The sequence below is a fragment of the Gordionus sp. m RMFG-2023 genome, chromosome 1, assembly GCF_954871325.1.
Source record: "Gordionus sp. m RMFG-2023 chromosome 1, tfGorSpeb1-WG-v2, whole genome shotgun sequence".
In the NCBI taxonomy this organism is placed as follows: domain Eukaryota; kingdom Metazoa; phylum Nematomorpha; class Gordioida; order Chordodea; family Parachordodidae; genus Gordionus; species Gordionus sp. m RMFG-2023.
Window position 1 is genome coordinate 26,183,988 of NC_088775.1, and position 11,672 is coordinate 26,195,659.

Consider the following 11,672-nt stretch of genomic DNA (forward strand, 5'->3'; position numbering starts at 1 on the left):
AATATCAATTTACCAACCGAAGTTTCTTAAATCATAAACGTGAATGTTTTAAGAATATTTTATTATATATTGTTTATTTAATAGGCATGTAACCTCTATCTGATGTGATAGAAAATATATTAGTCTTCCTGGTCTCACTCACTCATGGTTGTAAGTATGGAGCGGACATTTTGGGTTAAGTTTTTAGCAGAATAAGTTAACCCCCCCCCAACATAGAATTTAAAAGTGTGCTTTATGTCATTTAAAGTACTTTATTTCTAATCTAGATAAAAAAATATACTGACTAAGAATTTTTTATTTATTTTCTCAGATTATTTTAATTATAGAAAATTTGATAATTAATGCCTCCTAATTACAATTTTGAGATAATGCACATCGATATAACTTTGATATAATAGTAACTAATTCATTTGAATATTATGACCTTTCCTTTTTCTTCTATTCGCATTTTAATAAATAGAAATAACTGCAATGATTAATCAAAAAAAAATTCAAAATATTCTAGATTACATAAATTTGTAATATTTATGAAGAATAAATTATGGAAATAAATCATTAGATTTTCAATTATTTTAGTTTTTTATTTTTGCTGATTTCACAAGTCAAACTAAATAATATAAAAAAAAATTAAAAAACGTAAAATAGTTTTCATCATTTTTTAAAATAATACCAGTTCAATTAATCATAGCGTTTTTGTGAAAACATCGCTAAACGCTTCTACTCAATTTGTAAGCAATTTTACTCATTTTTCTAATAAAATGGAATTAAAAAAATCAGGATTTTTGAAAATAAATAGAAAATGTTCCAAATCAAGAAAATAAAGATATTCCAATATCGGGAAATCAGGGCAAAATGGGTTAAGTGTTTATTTATTTACTTTTACATATTTTACCACGACAAGGGTTGGGGGGGAGGTGTTAAAAACATTTTCTAAATTTTGAGAGGAGTATATAAATGAAGGATAATAAAAAATACTTATAAAAACTGGCTATTGGGTCATTCCATGTCAAATGAGCATAAAAATCAAGATTTTCGGCCGACCCCTTTCAATTTTGATAAAAAGTTGTAGACTGGTTATATATGTTTCCATTAGATTATAAACAAAATTTTAGCGCATTAGCAACTATATTAGCGGAGATAATCGGGGTTAAAGGTCCAAAAAACGCCTTTTTTTCCTTTTTACTGATGTTAAATAATTAATTTTTAATTTAAAACTAATTATGATCTAATATTGAATCTAATATCAATAGCTAAGTTAATAATTGATAATTATGGCGAAAACATCAAAAATAATTTTTTTTTAAATATGGGTCATCTTATGGTCAGTTGAAAATTTGAAATTAATATTTCGAAATGTATATGATCTCCGATTTTTAATTTTTTTAAGAAATATTATCCGTTTACTATTTTTTTAATAATTTCTTTAACAATTAGCATGGCTGGATATTTATTTAAAAAAATATTGCGATTATTATACTTTAAAAAAAATAGATGGCGCTATATATAATAGTTTTAATATGTTAAAATTTATTTTTTTTATTGATTATAAATATTTTAATGTATAATATATCATAAAATTCGATCATATAACTTTGTAAACCTTATTCCCCTGAGATATTCGCAGGATAAAAAATTTTAATAATTTTTTTAATATTTCAATGTAAATTAAAATAATTAAAGAATCGGACTAGCACACGAACAAAAAAGCAGGATTAAAGGGGTGCAGGAAAATTATTAAGGGAAAAATCGAAAATCACATTAATTATTAGGCCTACCCCCAACCCTCCCCCCCCCCCCCCCAGACTAAATCATACTCATCAAGACCAATAATGTTATGAAATTGTCATTATCTTACATTATTAAAATAACCAGAGATAAAGATAATTTCAAAGATGTTGAAAATTTTTTTAAGCAATAAAAATAACAAAATTATAGTTCTGATGAAATAAGCCGACTCATGCCTGGAATAAAAGATTGTGTATCTGTTAAAGGCGAGAAAGAATCAGCAAAGGTTTATATTAAATAATCTTAAAGAAATATTCAAGATGTTTAAGGAAGAATACCCAAGTATATCAATTGGATTCCCTAAATTTGTCGAACTTAGACCAAAAAACTGAATTTTAGTTGGATGGCACACACACTGTTTGTGTCTGCGCCATTCATCAGAATGTGAAATTAATGACAAATGTAATAGCTGAAATTACAGCAGGAGAAGATTACTGTATAAATTCTTATAACAATCTTTTGGCGCAAATTATTTGTAATCCATCTCAGCCAAAATGTTATTTAACAAATTGTGATCAATGCCCTTGTATAGAATCTCTTATGGGCCAATTATACCAATTGTTTCAGAGAAATCGTTTAGAATATGTCACGTTTAAACAATGGATCACGGTGGATAGAGCAAATCTTGAAACTATTATAAAGTCCATTGATGGTTTCATCGAATTCACTCGTTTATAGCTAAACACAAAGTTTATTTTTGAAGAATTCCAAAGAAAATTTAAAAGATGAGGAATTTTTAACAATTCTAGATTATTCTGAAAATTATTCCCTTATTTTACAAGATGAAGTTCAGGAATTTCATTGGAACAATGTGCAGGCCACTATACATCCATTTGTAGCATATTATAAATCTGGAGAAGAATTAAAAAATATAAATTTTGTTATTTTGTCCGAATCATTAAGCCATAATACTAGTGCAGTCCAACTTTATCAAAAAAAATTCATTAAATTCTTAACAGCCAAATTTAATTCTAAACCAGAAAAAATAATATATTTTTCGGATGAAGCAGCGTCTCAATACAAGAATCGCAAAAATTTTCTGAACATATGCCTTCATAAATACGATTTTAATATTCCTGCCGAATGGCATTTCTTTGTCACTGCTCACGGCAAAAATGCATGTGACGGTATCGGAGGAACTGTCAAAAGATTAGTTGCCAGAGCTAGTCTTCAAAGGCCAAATAAAAATCAAATCCTAACCCCATTAGAATTATATAATTATGCTAAAGAAAATATTAATATTCAATTTGAATATGTATCCAATCAAGAATATATCGAAGAGGAATTAGCCCTTCGTAAAAGATTTAATTCTGCACTGCCCATACATGGGACCCAAAAAATTCACGGGATTATTCCCATTGATCAAAATAAACTAAAAACCAAAATATATTCTAATTCCAAAAAATATAATATAAAACAAGTTCCGTTTTTAAATGAGAAAATTATATTTTAAAATATTAATGGATATATAACATGCATATATGATGATAAATGGTGGTTAGGATATATAATCGATAAAATTTATACAAATGAAGAAGTAAAAATCCGATTTTTACACCCTCGTGGACCTTCAGCCTCATTTAAATTTCCTTTGAAAGATAATATTTTAGTGTTGCCTAAATCTCATATTCTCTCGCTGGTCAATCCTTCTACTCCCACCAGTCGAACATATATATTATCTCCTGAAGAATCTCACAAGCTAGCCAGGCTTTGTATTCCTTTAGATAAAGTAAGATTTAATTAATTTATAAACTATCTTAATTAGGTAAAATTTGTGAAGATTTTAAAAATTTATGATCTGAATTACAAATAAATATATATAATGCACATTGTAATCGATTTAGTATGATATATATACATTAAAATATTTTTAATCAATAAAAAAAATGTATTTTAACATATTAAAACTATTATATATAGCGCCATCTATTTTTTAAAAGTATAAAAATCGCAATATTTTTTTAAATAAATATCCAGCCATACTAATTGTTGAAGAAATTATTAAAAAATAGTAAACGGATAATATTTCTTAAAAAAATTAAAAATCGGAGATCATATACATTTCGAAATAAATTATAAATTATTAACTTAGCTATTGATATTAGATTCAATATTTGATCATATTTAGTTTTAAATTAAAAACTAATTATTTAATATCAGTAAAAAGCAAAAAAAGACGTTTTTTGGGCCTTTAACCCCGAATATCTCCGCTAATATAGTTTCTAATGCGCTAAAATTTTGTTTATAATCTAATGGGAACATATATAACCAGCCTACGAATTTTTATCGAAATCGAAAGGGGTCGGCCGAAAAGTGATTGATTTGACATGGAATGACCCTATTTTAATTCTAGATTAAATAGGTGTCTTATTCAATTTTCTCATTTTGTAAATTGCAAAAATTTTTAGGCCCGGCCATACCTCCCATATTCTAAGAGTGAGGTGGGATTTTTAATGACTAAAGGATAAAAAGCGGGAAAGTGCGACAACTGCAATCCTTTTATATATAAATATTGATGAATAATTTTTTTCAAATTATAATTTACAAATTTGAATTTGAATATAAAGTCAAAATATATAAAAATTAGATCCAAATCTACATATTTATTATCGGAAGGAATTTATTTTATTTAAAAGTTTATTATATAAGAAATAAATTTTAACTTATCGCAATTCATGTCAAAATTCTGCATTACCATTAATTCGGCCTCTAATAAATCAAATGAGACCGAAGAAAATTTTTTTCGCCTAATCATATTCATTAAACTCATTTCTGAGCCAGCATTTGAATGTAGAATTAAAAATAAATTTTTAGATATTTTTTAGGCTTATATTTACATTTTTATTTAATTCTTTCTAAATATTCTAACTTGATCGTATCATTCAAAATCAAAGGTTTAAGTTATTTATATATATAATTACCATAATAGTTTGATAATTCTGAGTAACTTCTTTATATGCTTCAACTTGTGTATCACAGAGGAATAGACAAGATTTATATATTTTAATATCAGCGCCGTTAAATTTGGCTGCTGAATAGTTCTACGAACTAATTGTAAATTATATCATTATTTCTTGCTTTATTTGTACCAATTGAGTATTTAAACGAGTATAGTAGCTCGTAAAAGGAAAAAACTATTAGTAACAAAATTTTGGCAAATCTATCATTTAAGCGACGGAAATAATTTATTCAGAAAATTTTATCGATGTTCCGTATTAATTATAATTTAATTCGTTTAATGGACAGTATAAAGAAAAAGTTTATTAGCAAAATAAGAAAAATTGCCTAATTTGGCATTATAATATTTATGAATTCTTCAGTCATTTTTTTCACACACAAAAAGGTAATCGTACAATAAGAGAAATAAAATCTATATCTCCCATTAAAGCGTAAAACCAACCAAATTTCTGGAAGCATTTAATCTGGAACTTAAATCAATAATTGAAATTTATTACATTGATTCTTCAATTCATTTGGTAGATAGTTTTTCGACAAAATAAGATAAAATTGCCACGATTGGCAACATGCAAAAAAAACAAATATTTTTGGGTGAGCTCATACCATAGAAATGCCAGATTAATACTTACTATTCCATCAATCAGTTTTTCTAGTCAATAAACAAAAACTAGTTTTAATAAGAGAAATAGACAATAGCAACCTTTAAGTATGAACAGGGTTGCCATGTCTCTCCCCATCAGCGGGACTCCCGCAGTTTTTTAGTTTACACGCAAATATCTCTCTCCCGCAAAAGTACCACAAATGGAAATCTTCCGCAAAAATCTACTGCAATTTAATTTCTCCCGCGATTTTTTTAAAAAACTATTTTAAACGTTTTTAATATGTAAATAATAATTTTGAGACATTAATTGATTATTTTTATATTTTTAAATTAAATTTTAAATATTTATTCGAAAAACATGTCTAGTTTGTAAATTTCTATCTATCCTGTTTTATTTTTATCCAATAATAAATCAACATTATTTCATTAATATTAGTCAGTACAGGGGAGTATATCAACATCGATTGCAATACAAAAATATTCTCAAAATGAAACTATATTTGCGGAAATCGTATACATCTATTATGTAGTTCAACATTCACAGAGCTCTATATATCATTACAATGTGGGTCGAATCTTTTTCTCAAGTTATTTAACGACTCCAATATAAGTGCAAACCTTACTTGTGGCAATAAAAATGAACAAGGCTCACAAGTGTTTTGGTACCTGAATCCTAGAGGTCAATTCTAGACGATTTGAAAGATGGGCATCCATATGCAATTCTAACAAATGTATCTAATAAGGGAAATATTAAAACATTTCCCTCGATCCTTTGCAATTTCAACAAGAATAAGAACATTTCAATAAAACTGTTAAAAAAATTTCCTCAAATAGTGAAAAATCGAACGATGTAGCTAGCCACATAAGGGTAAATATAGCTGATTCAAGTTTATCAGTGATTTGCATGCCAGCTTTCTGCACTGATAATGCCTCTGTAAATTTTGGCAAAACTAAAGTTACCGAATTGAGGCAGCACAAATGAATTAATACCAATTGGCTGTATATGCCATATATACTACATAATTCTTGCAAGAAGACAATGAATGTACTGTCTGTGGATGTCGAAATAATTGTGATGAAATGTTTTAATGAATTTAGTTCAACTAAAAGAGTTAATGAATTAAAAGAGTTGGTGAAGTGGTCTGACTTGGGATGGTGTGAGTTGTTGCGATATATACCTATCAAGTGGTTGTCATTAATACCTGCCATCGATAGAATTTTAAAATTTTACAAACCCTTAAAAAAATACTTCTTAGGCTGTCCTAAAATTTGTATGAAATGGCAGAAGTATATTTGGGAATCTTTTCACATGTAGGAAATCTACTGTATGCAGTTAATATTCAGTTGCAATTAGAATATTCTTTATTAAAAATGATTCACAAAATCATGCTACAGCTCTGTTCATCTCTATAGTTAAAAATTGATAATAAATTTTATGGCGCTATTGCTAAGAATATTATATTAAAATGTTCAAATAATACTCTAATTAATACATATTTAAATGAAGCAGATATTTTTATTAAGACAATTTTAGAATATTTACGATCAAAATTTGATTTTAATAACTCTATTTACAATTGTATAAATATTATGACCTTGGAACAGAAACCATCAATTAAGGTTTTTGTAATTTAATAAATATATTAAAAATACCGAAAGACATTGATGTCTTGTTTGAGGAGATTTTAATTCTCTCTATTTTTTATGATTCGCCAAAACTTCTTACCTCATTCTAATGCCTCATCCGAGCGTATTTTTAGCCTGAAGAGGACTGCCTTGGAAAGGGAGAGAAATCGGATTTAACAACATTAGAGGACGAGCTAATTGTTAAATAATATATAATATGTCGTGCCAGGAATTTTAAAATCTCAAAGGTAAACATTTAGTTCTATTATTTAAATCTCAAATAAAATATAATTATGTTTTAGCAGGGGCGCCATAAAATTTATTGTCAATTTTTATTTGTAAAGATGGACACATCTGCAGCATAATTTTGTGAATCTTTGTTAAGATTCTTCTGATTGCAACTGCACATTCTACATGTGAAATCATTCCTAAATATACCACTGCCATTCATTATAAGAAATATTTTTTAAAGGTTTATAAAATTTTAAAATTCTATCGATGGCCGGTATTAGGAACATATCACAACCAACATTGTGCTGACTCACTTCTGTAAATACAATCTGTTTTTTCCAAATTCACTGAGGCATTATCAGATCAGAAAGCTGACATGCAATTTATTGATCATCTCGAATCTGATATTATATGGTTAGCTATGTCTTTGGATTTTTCACTATTCGAGGGGAAAAAAATTAATAGTTTTATTGAAATGACCTTAATTTTGTTGAAATAGCGGAAGATCAAGGGAAATCCTTTATTAGATGCATCTGTTAGAATTGCATATATATGCCCATCTTTCAAATCGTCAAAAATTGACCTCCTAGATTTAAGTCTTAAAACATTAATGATAGCCTTGCTCATTTGTTCTACAAGTATAATTTTCATTTATATTAGAGTCGTTAAATATTATAAAAAAAAATTCTACCAACATTGTGATGACAAGTATCTCTGTGAATTACAAGATAAATACAATTGCCGCAACTGTAGTTGCATCTGTATTATATCTTATTTTGGAGTACCTTATTATGTATTAAAACGTGATACGTGATAATTAAGCGCCTATCCCTATAATGTTATACACACACACGGTAGATTTCCAATTGCGGTCGTTTTGAGGGACATTCGCATAAAATATATTTTTAATTGTAAAATGAAAATCGTTTTTTATATTTAAAAAAGATCGTTGGTTTTTTTTATAAATTAATATAATTTAATAAATCAAGATTTTATTGTATTTTGAAAAATAGTTAGCGACTTTGTATTTATATAACTAATTATAAAAAATAATAGGCGGATAATTAAGTCAATTCAAAATCCCGGCCGAAGGCCGCCCGCAAATTTTTTTTAGCAATTTTAATATTTCTACCGCAATTTTCATGTTTCTCCCACATCTCCCTCAATTTGAAAATTTTGACCTGGTAACCCTGAGTATGAACCAAAAGTTATTAGAATTTCAAAAATTATCAAATTTAGATTGAACAAAGAATCTAAAGAAAGCAATTATAATAAAAAAATTAAATGAAATTATCATTATTTATAAAATCAACTTTTTTCCTTATTTCAAAATATGAGGATAAAGATAAAAGGCTAACTCGCCATTTTAGCCAAAAGAAAATAAGCTTGGAAACTTTTCCGACAGATGACATAACTTGCGGCAACTTTGGAAAATGTTATATCAAAATGAGATGGATTGGTTATGGTAAAATTTAAAACAAATAGGATAGCTAATTATTTTCATCAAGCCGCGAATAGGTTGAGCTATTGTTTAATAAAAAAAAATTTAGATTATTTTAATACCGTAAAAAAATAAAAATAATTTTTAAAAAAATATAACCAATAAAAATGATGTATTTTAATTTTAGTTTTATTTTTATTATTCATGACATGAAGCCACCCAAGCTCATTTACATTGTTATCAAATCAAATGAGAATATAGTATATTAAAAAAAGTTAACCAAATTCCAATATTTAAATAATTAATAACCTTAAGGAATTTTAAAGCTATATAACAAAATTAATACAACCAATTTTTTTCCAAATTTTTATAGCAAAGTCAATATCATAACTTGAACTGCGAACTCATTAGAGGAGCATCATTGAAATTAGAGGGGGGATAGTTAGTTATGAAATAATTATCATTATTTGAAAAATTGGAAAGGAATGAAAGGTATTTTTTTTAAAATTATTTATATTTGGTAGGAGGTTAAAAGTTTTGAGAGGGTTGATATCATTTATAGATATTGTTTACAAGCCCCTGATTATATTCTCCGCAGTCCTTTTCTTAAGTTAAAATAGGAAATGGTATAGCAAGTATTATCTTATTTTAATAGATCCCTTTAGGTCATATTTTTTTATATCTAATTTACATATAGAATAAATATCCTTAAATAATAAATTTCATTATAAAAAGTTTTTTAAAAAATGATTTTTTTATTTATTGAATATGTGAAGGAAAAAGTAGAGCATTTGCCATATAATATCGTCTAAACCAATAGGTTTGTTTGTTAAATATATAACTGAAGTGTAAAATTTTAAAAGAATCACTGATTTGAACAAAGACTGGTTAAAAATAACCATGGGAAAAAAAACATCTGACAAAAACACCCCGATATAAATTTATATGCTTTAATAAATAAAAGGAAAATGTAATCCTCGTTTTAAACTTTGCCCTTTAGTGTAATACTTGAGTAATTTTATAATAGTACTTTTCTAATAATGTTGCTCATCAAAAATGATCATATTTGTAAGGGGAAACAACTATATGACTCAAGGGCTAGGAATATGAATTTCAAAATAATTTTATAATGCATGACGAAAGGTAGTTATTTTTGAAATATTAATCGTGGGATTGATGTCGTAGAGAAAGACTGTGTCACATATAAAAGAATTTGTAAATACCCTCATAAAATCTGTATCTTGATGAATGAGTCTTATGTAACTAGCTAAATTTTATACCAAAGTAGACCTTCCTATATTTTTGTCGAAAAAAAATAATGAAAATATAAAAATTTTGAGACTATTATATAAAAACAAACAAAATTTTTATTATTGTAGATAAGAATTTAAAAAATTAAACATTCAATGTTATATTAATAGCGATTCTTTTAAGATAATATAATCTTGATCGATTTTCGAAGTCAGAAACAATTGTTACTATTCTCGCATGTAGATTTCGATATTTTTTTCTTGGGGCAGAGGGTGTTTCACCAGAATTATGATGAGCAATTTTTAACTCTGTCAACCCTTGTTGTTTTTTTAAGCCTAGAAAAAATTATATAGTTTATTAGTAAATCTTTATACTTTTTAAATCATTTTAAAATAATAGATATATAGATAACTTGATATAAATTTCCACATGTTAGGATGGTAACTTGTTAGGAGGGAACTGAAGCATCTATACCACCCTTCAACCGCGTTGTTGGTTTTCGCTTCCCCGTTCAGTGTTGATTGGTAACAATTCCAGAGTTCAATATTAAACAAAGCAGGTAGTCTGCCTCTTCCAAACGTTTTACCAATATAAGCTTTTTCAAAAGTTTCAATTAGAGGCTGAAGTAACAATTGATTATTAGAATAAAATTCGGAGTTTATTAGTAATTCAAATGTTTCAACTACATTTAAGGGTGGCACAAACGCCAAACAAACCATCATTCTAAGTTGTATATTAAATTCTACATCTGTTTTATATTTATGCGATATTTCTGGATATTTTTGAATGTTTCGCTAAAAGGATTGGCCAAAATGGAAATAGCAACATTTGTGTTGCGAATTGGGAAACACTTCATTGAAAGCTTTTACACTAGCTATTTCAAAATCCGTCTTAATTTTTTTTGGAGTTGATATTAAGTTGTCACCTATAATAGTAAATATTCTTTTATAAGTTTCATAATCCTTTCTATTGGTCAATATATATATGAGAGGTAAAACATTATTATTTCTAATCCCATGAATTGTATAAATTTGCGTAAATAAAGGTGGCGACGATTTAAATGTACCATCAGAAAACCAATGTTCGCATGAAGCTAAGAAGTCCAAATTTTTTCTTGTTCCAAATATGATAACACGGTCGGGAACCTGACACACATGATAAATAAATAAGCAATTATAATAAAGTGTTTCTTATCGGGCAGCTTATCGCAATAAAAATGAAGGATTTAGTTATATTTGTTCAAAAAATTTATAGAAAATCTTACCGGACCATCATCATGAAGTATGAAATCCTCATATTTATCTGTAATTGAAATTCATGCGGAATTACCAGCTCAATAAGGCTACTAGGATTCGGAGGTGCAAAACTGTTTGAACTCGGCGTTCAGTGAATTATACGTTTCATAAGATTCGGTAATGGTAGTGCCATTGATATAGAATCACTTAATTGAGATACGTGTTTCGCCACAATAAAGTTTGGAGTTTCCATAGTATTATTCAAAGCTTTATTCTTAATTGAATTGATTATTTTATTGGTTTCCATTTCGATTGGATTTTTTGGATGATTGTGTATTTCTTTATTATCTTTTATCTTACCATTTTTTTTTGTAAGTCGTACGGGACATTTAAAAATATCCTGATTAATGCATCTATAATAATTAGTATGTGAGACTACTTTATCCAGGCGGAACAAATAATTTTTAAAGGTTAAGATCTCCTTATTTTTGCTTGATAACATATTTTATAAGACTCCGAAATAAAGAGGAAAGAATGGCGAAAA